Raw genomic sequence first — 7,184 nt, forward strand, 5'->3', positions numbered from 1 at the left:
TATCAAGCACCGGGCTGCACATTGGGAACACCATGAAGATGTACTTCCACTGTGTAGTGCTTTTGAGTTTGCAAGTCACATCCATGTGCATTCATCTATTGGATCTTCAAAAAACCATATTAGGTAAGACAAAAAAAAATCTTAAACCTATTTAACAGGTGGGTAAACTGAGGCTCCAGAGAGTGTAAGTGCTTTGTTCAAAGTCATGCAGCAGGGCCAGAGCTTAATCCAAATTTCTTGCATATTCTTTCCATGGTCCTAAGCTCCCTCTGAGCTCAGTGCTTTTGAAATCCAGGGAGAGGAATGTACAATCTCACAGCAGGGGAGTAGGTAGGCTTTTAAAAGAGGTAGGAATTGAGCAGAGTTTAGTAAAATGAATTACAATAGATCAGGAATCTACAAAGTGGATTAAATCTGACCTACCTCCTGTTTTGTATCAAAAAGGTTTATTAGAACACAGCCTTGCTCACTCATTTACATGTTGTCACACCCACAACTGTAGAGTTGAGTAGTCGTGATAGAAACTGTGACCTGCAAAGTCTAAAATATTTACTATTTAACCCTTTACAGTAAAACCTGCAAATCCCTGCAATAGATGGTGTCATAGGTGGGGCAGGAGTTTGGGAGGGACGGTAGGAGGGGTGAATGCCTACAAGATAAGGAAATTCACAGCTCCTGGTTAAAAGTAACATTCAATTCCTTGGAGTGACTATTTTTCTAGTCTTAATAATAGCGAACACTTACATGATGCTCATTGTGTGCCAGGAAGTATTTTAACTGCTTTACATATAAGAGTGCTTAATTATTAATTCTTATTGTCCCCATTTTAGAGGTGAGGAAGTAAGCACACAGAGAGATCAAGAAGAATGCCAGACATAGCAAGGGGCAGAGCCAAGGTTCGATGCTGGGCAATGCACGCCAGAGACTGTGTGCGGAGCCCCCCCTATTTACAGCTCACATCCTTGGGAACCCTAGGTATTCATCAGTTCATTCGACAAGAATGTATGGAGCTCTGAAGCAATAAAGACCCAGTGCTAGATTCTGCAAAAAGAACCAGCTGTTTCTTTCCACACAAATATTTCCTTACAATTTTCCTGACAGCCCCACACACCCTGATGTGTGACGCCTGCTGCTCACCTGGGAGCAGAAACATTATTTTCAGGAGGGCGATCCTGTTTTGATGCACTGGCCTTGGGAGGTCAGGGAAGCTATGACAGAGCAAAGGCTTTTCCGGAACACAGCCAAAGTGCTAAAGCCATGATGCAATGATCTAAGGCACAGTCAGCGTTGAGTAAGGCAGGGAGGGAGGCTGCTGGGCACTGTCATGACGTCGAGAGACCATAAGGATGTCTCGATTCTACTGAGGCTGTGGCTCTCTGCTGAAAGCCACATAGTGATTAAATAGAGGATGAGAACACTGGTGTACCCTTTCCCCCAAATCTCACGCCCAAGAACACCAATCGGTTGTATTCAGCTGCCTAAATATCCTATCAGAGTTTATTTCCTATCTTCCTGCAAAGGTGATTCGTGAAAGAAAAGTACGTGGCATCTTGTCAGGAGACAAAAAATTTCATACTGATTATGTCACCTGAGGTTGGGAGAGGGAAGGAGGCTGGGCCACTAGAGTGGGTTTCAGAGGAAGCAAGGGGCAGGCTGGAGCAGCACCCACCTGCTGGGATGAACTCACCTGGCCCTGCCCCCCATTGCCCCCCATCTGTGGTCAGATTTTGCTCCCAGTTGCTGGGGGGATGAGGCAAGTGTGGGGTGAGAAACTGTTAAGGGAAATTTGGCTACAGTTGGTAACAGTGCTCTCCTTCCACAGCCCCTGCTCCCCAGGCTGCAAGCCTGGGAGGAAAGAAATAAGCTGTACCTCAGGGCTCCTGTGTCACATAAATCCTTCCCCTCCCCACCCCAGCAATCCAACACTGCGAAAAAAAGAAAAAGAAGAAAGAAGACTTGATCAGGGCTCCCTGGGTCTTGGTAGGGAGGTAGTCACGCAACATGACAGATGTTGATCTGTCATGAAGTTATGGGTGTCAAGTAGAAAAAAAAAAAGAATACACTCCACCCTAAACTAAATGGAATGAAAGGGAAAATACTGGGTATGAATGGCAGGCTGTCCCCTCAAGACAGCTGCATTATCTGGAGGTGAGTCCAGTGGGCAGGAGAGGGCGCTGTTTCGGAGCTTCTGACTCATTCCTGGTGAGTGTAGCTCTCAGAGGGCGCCCATGTCAGCCATCTGCTTATGACCTTGGCTGACAGCCCCTGGCCTGACCGCTGGTGAGCCAGCCAACTGGGAATTTGAGGGAGCCTCACAGCTCAAAGAGATGGGCTCTTGAGAAAAGGAGGGAGCATCCAGAACCCACTTTAAAGATGTGCAAAGCCCTGCTTGGAGGTCTATGCCTGCTGGGCTGATGACTCTGCTCTGAGGAGCTGGACCCATTCAATGCGCTGGCCACCTGCTTACCTTCCATTTGTGCCTACAAGCTAAAGGCTTAAGCAAGCTCCCAGCTGGGCTCAGGCCTGAACAGGATTTCAGGAATGAGTGGGCCAGCGGGCATTTATTCCTATGCCCTCGTTCAAACCTCCAGATGCCACCATTTGTTTAAATCACCAAGGGATGGGGGACAGACTCCACATGCAGGTCAAAGGCACCAAGGACTCAGGCCCTGCTCACACCGAGCTTAATGTCTCATAAAAGCACAGCCTGAAACAAACAAATACAAAACTGTAAGTGATTCTATATGCCATGAAAAAGAAGCCAGGTGCTGAGGGGGGTGGTACCAGGAGATCTAAGTCTGTTGGGGCTCAGAGGAAGTATCCGGGCAGCTGTGCAGCTTTGGGGTCGGGGCGGGGGATGCTGAGGCTGGGGGAAGGAGAAGCTGTGCAGGCAGAAGAAACCACACCTGTGGTTTGCACCTGTGTGCAAAGCACACAGCTTGGGGCACAAAGAGGACCCCAACCCAAGTGGGTAAAAAGGGAGAGAGTGGTGAGAGGACAGAGCCTCAGCCAGGGCCCATCAGATCTGACTCTTCCTGGGTTTTCCCCAGGGCTCAGGTCTCCAGCTACCAAACAGAGCAGCCCAAGGTCTTTCCCAGGAGCTTTGCATGTTATTTGCTTACAACTTCCCTCGCTTTCTCTCTCTCTCCTATGTATTTCTCATTGCATTCATACTCACATGCTGTGGGAGTCTTCTTTTCCTGTCTGTGTATTTAAAAACCATCATTCCTGCCCTCCCTGAGCTGCACTAAGCAAAAATACGTGTCTCGGAAACAGACCAAAAGACATAAGAAAGACCCTCTAGGGGCCCTAAGTTGGGGTCTCCTTCCCCTGGAGACTCTATTCTTTGTCCAGTGCTGAAGGTAAAACTGTTACAATGGAGAAAGGGAGGCAGTCAGGGGCTGGATCAAGTCCAGCTGGGTGACCTTGCAAAAGTCACTCACCACTTTGGGATTTGTTGCCTCATCTGTGAAATGAGTGGACCTCCTAGGTAAGGGGTTCCCTACCTGGGATCTGCAGACAGGCTTTAGGGAATCTAAGAATCATGGCTGGGCGCGGTGGCTCTCGCCTATAATCCCAGCACTTGGGGAGGCCGAGGCGGGAGGATCACCTGAGGTCAGGGGTTCAAGACCAGCCTGACTAACATGGAGAAACCCTGTCTCTACTAAAAATACAAAATTAGCCAGATGTGCTGGTGCATGTCAGTGATCCCAACTACTTGGAAGGCTGAGGCAGGAGAATCACTTGAACCCAGGAGGCAGAGGTTGCAGTAAGCTGAGATCATGCCATTGCACTCCAGCCTGAGCAACAAGAGTAAAACTCTGTCTCAAAAAAAAAAAAAAAAAAAATCCCTAAAGCCGTATGTAAAATTTGATGGACTTGAGTATGCATTTTTCTGGGGAGGGTTCCATAACTCTCATTCAAAGGCAACCAAGACCCCAGAAAGTTAGGAACACCTGCCCTGGGTGATGTCCACCAGCCCACAGCTTTCAGAATGGTCAACTCAGAAGCCTCGTCTGATGTGCTCTGACCATAAAGCTGAAGAGACACAAGCTTCCGTCGCCCAAGAGAGCAGGGAGACGTTGGGACTGTTCTAGGCAGGGAAGAGAAGGCAGGTTACAAACAGGAAGTGTTGCTGTGTGAACATTTCTGGTAAACTGCCCACGGAGACTGCTGAAGAAAGGGGCCGATCTGCAGGGTGTCAGCAATTTGCTGTGATTCCCCTCCCCCTCCTCCGAAGGAAAATACCCACTTTGGTACTTAATTTTGCTTTCATACTTTTTATATTCTTTGTATTAAGGAGTGCCCCAAATTGCAAGTCTTTGGGCCCCACACAGCATAGATATGCTCCTGGGTCCTGGATATAACCAGAGCTAAGATGGCCTGATGGGCACAAGCACCGTCCCGGCCCGAGGCCATCAGGTTCCTGGCACACCCCACATAGGCACACAAGCGCGGCTCTGACTGGGTGGCTCTCCTTGTCGCCACCCTGGTTTCTGCTTCCTTTCCTTTCCGTTTCTCCTTCCCTTCCCTTTTCTTTTTTCCTTTTAGTGTGGATTTCAGGAGTGGGGCGGAAGTGACCTGAGTGAGTGGCCCAGCTCCATGGGACGGTGGCCCAGTATTTTTGACGTGGGAGTGGCGTCTGCTCTGACTCAACCTGGACCGGCCCAGGGACAACACCTCCTTCAGAGTGGCCGCTTTGTTTCGTTTAGAGCTGCCAGCTGCGTTCTACATGACCGCATTGGACACCTCTCACTTCCTCTGAGAACGGAACTTGGTGTTTAGATGACGTGCAAGGCAAGTCGGTTGTGTAAAATAGCACAACTCCACCTTTGGTCTCCCACCCCAACCCCCAAGCCCTAAAAAAAGAAAAGAAACAGAAAAAAAGGCAACACCTGAGAGGAACTGGGCTTCAAACAAGTAAAGTCCCTTACAGGCGATGCAAAGGGCCTCCCTCTGGACTGGAGAGGGGCCCAGGGGGGCTCCCGAGACCTGTAGGAATGTGTGATCAATGCCGTCCTAGCTGTGTGACCTGGGTCAATTTATTTAACATCTCTGAGCCCCTGGTTTTTCATCCTCATGGGAACAAAGACATTTGTGTTTCTGTGAAACATGAGTGGTGTAGCACCTGGCGGGCACTGAGGAACTGTTCTCCTCCTCCCAGCAGCCCTGCTGTAGGGTGCAGCTACTGAGGCACCTTCCCAGCGGTGGAAATGCCTCCTGGGGACACTTTCCCCCAGCCCAAAGGAACGACTGGGCCAACGGTCTAATCTCCAGCCCAATGCGGGAGTGGTCAGGCCCTTGAAAGTGGAGGGAAGCCCAGGTTCCAGGTGAGCCCCAGGAGGCTCAGCCCCGCAACCTGAGAAGAAACACAGGGGACAGATGTTTTGGTCTCTGAGTCCATTTCCTTCCTGCTCATAGGCTCAGCTGTGACACGTCGATGAACAAATCCTCCAGGAATGATGCTCCTTTGAAGTTCTTGGCTGAGTAAAAATAAGCAAAAATGAAAATATCTGTAAGTCACATGAGGCGGTGTCAGTTTGTATCATCTGACTCAACAGCAGTGTTTCTTCTGGGCCACACTCACAGGCGCGAAGGCGTGGGGCTGTCCTCCCACAGGCTGGTTTGCCTGAAGAAGCTGAAGACAAACAGGCAGCCTGGAGAAGAACTAGAAGTCAGAAGCCCGCATTGCCGGGCTGTGTACATTCAGCAAGTCACGGATGCTCTCTGGGCCTCAGTTTCCTATTTGGGGGAGGGGATTTTTAACCTCACCTGGGAGAGGTGGCTTGAGGGTTAAGTGAACACCACCTGTCCTAGCACCTAGCATGTCGCAGGTGCTCACTGCGTGTCCATCGCCTCCCTTTTTCTTTTTCCTCAGCCCCTTCTCTCTGAGAACAATGTAGCCCATCCCCTGGGTCCCGCCAGCCAGACGGAGCCACATCCTGAGGCCTCCCTCTCCCTCACCACCACACTTGGCCCACCACACTTGGCACCATGGAGGCCTGAGCCTTCTCTTGCCTGAGTGCCTTGCTGCCCAGGTCAACTCTAACCATTGCTGGTCTCTGCTCTGGACTCACAAACACCTCCTGTCCAAATTGGTTCTCCTGCCTCTACCCTTGTCCTTTCCCAACCACTCTCCCTGGGCCACTGCCACCTTTCTAAGCACACGCTGGCCTTCACCGACCTCTAGAATCAGCCCCTGGGCCTCTCTCCAGCCCCCTCTCTCCCAGCCTCACTCTCGGGCTCTGGTGACTGCAAACCATGCCCTGTTGCCGTGTGTCAGCCTCTGTCTTTCTATTCCCCCACTCACTGTCAACAACTCAGATATCAAGGCTTGGTTTAAGCACCACTTCCTTTTGCTAACCACCACAGTGACCCCTCAGCCCTGACACTCCTAGTTTCAGTCCTTCCTGATCACCTGACTCTGTGTCTGTGACACCTGGAGCACTTACTGCTGAGAGCTGATACAGAGACAGAACAGGCTGCAGACCAGCCCTGTTCCGAATGGCTCTTCCCATGATACCTCATTTAATCCTCACAAAATTGCCTTAAGAGGTGGGTGCAATTATCTAGATTTTTACAGGAAGCTGAGGCACAGAGAGGTTAAGTGACTTGCTAGTGACAGCTACTAGGTGGCCAGACGCTTAAACCTTAGGGTGGTTCTGTGTTCCGAGGTATCATGTTATTCCACTGATTCATGGACTTCGTTTTCTCTACATGCCTGACCCTCTCTTTTACACCATGAGCTCGCCTAGGGCCCTTCCCATCTGGAGACCTGCAGAGCTAGAGTGAGGTCAGGTCCACAACAGGGGGCACTAAGGTCCCTCAACTGAAGGATCTAGCTTCTACCTGTCTGCCTATCATAACAGGGAGGCTCCAAGAGTCTGCATTCTACCAGGAAAGATGCCAAGCAGAAAGCTCAACTGAGCCCCCACCCCCACCCCAGGTAACTTCCTCAAAAGGTGGAGAAGGAGGGGAGCAGCAAACAGAGGAGGGGAAGCCTGTCCCAGGGTTCTTCTGGTAAAAGAACCAGAGTTCTGTCTTCAAGGGCTTCATGCAACACCTTAGTGGATGGGGATTCCCATCAGCCTCCATGCTCTGCTGCCCTCTCCCGCGCTTCATCTTCCAAAGATGGCCAGGAGTGCAGTCGATGCTTCTTATTACACTCTGTGTTACCATCAGGT

Source organism: Callithrix jacchus, chromosome 12 (genome assembly GCF_049354715.1).
Source record: "Callithrix jacchus isolate 240 chromosome 12, calJac240_pri, whole genome shotgun sequence".
NCBI lineage: Eukaryota > Metazoa > Chordata > Mammalia > Primates > Cebidae > Callithrix > Callithrix jacchus.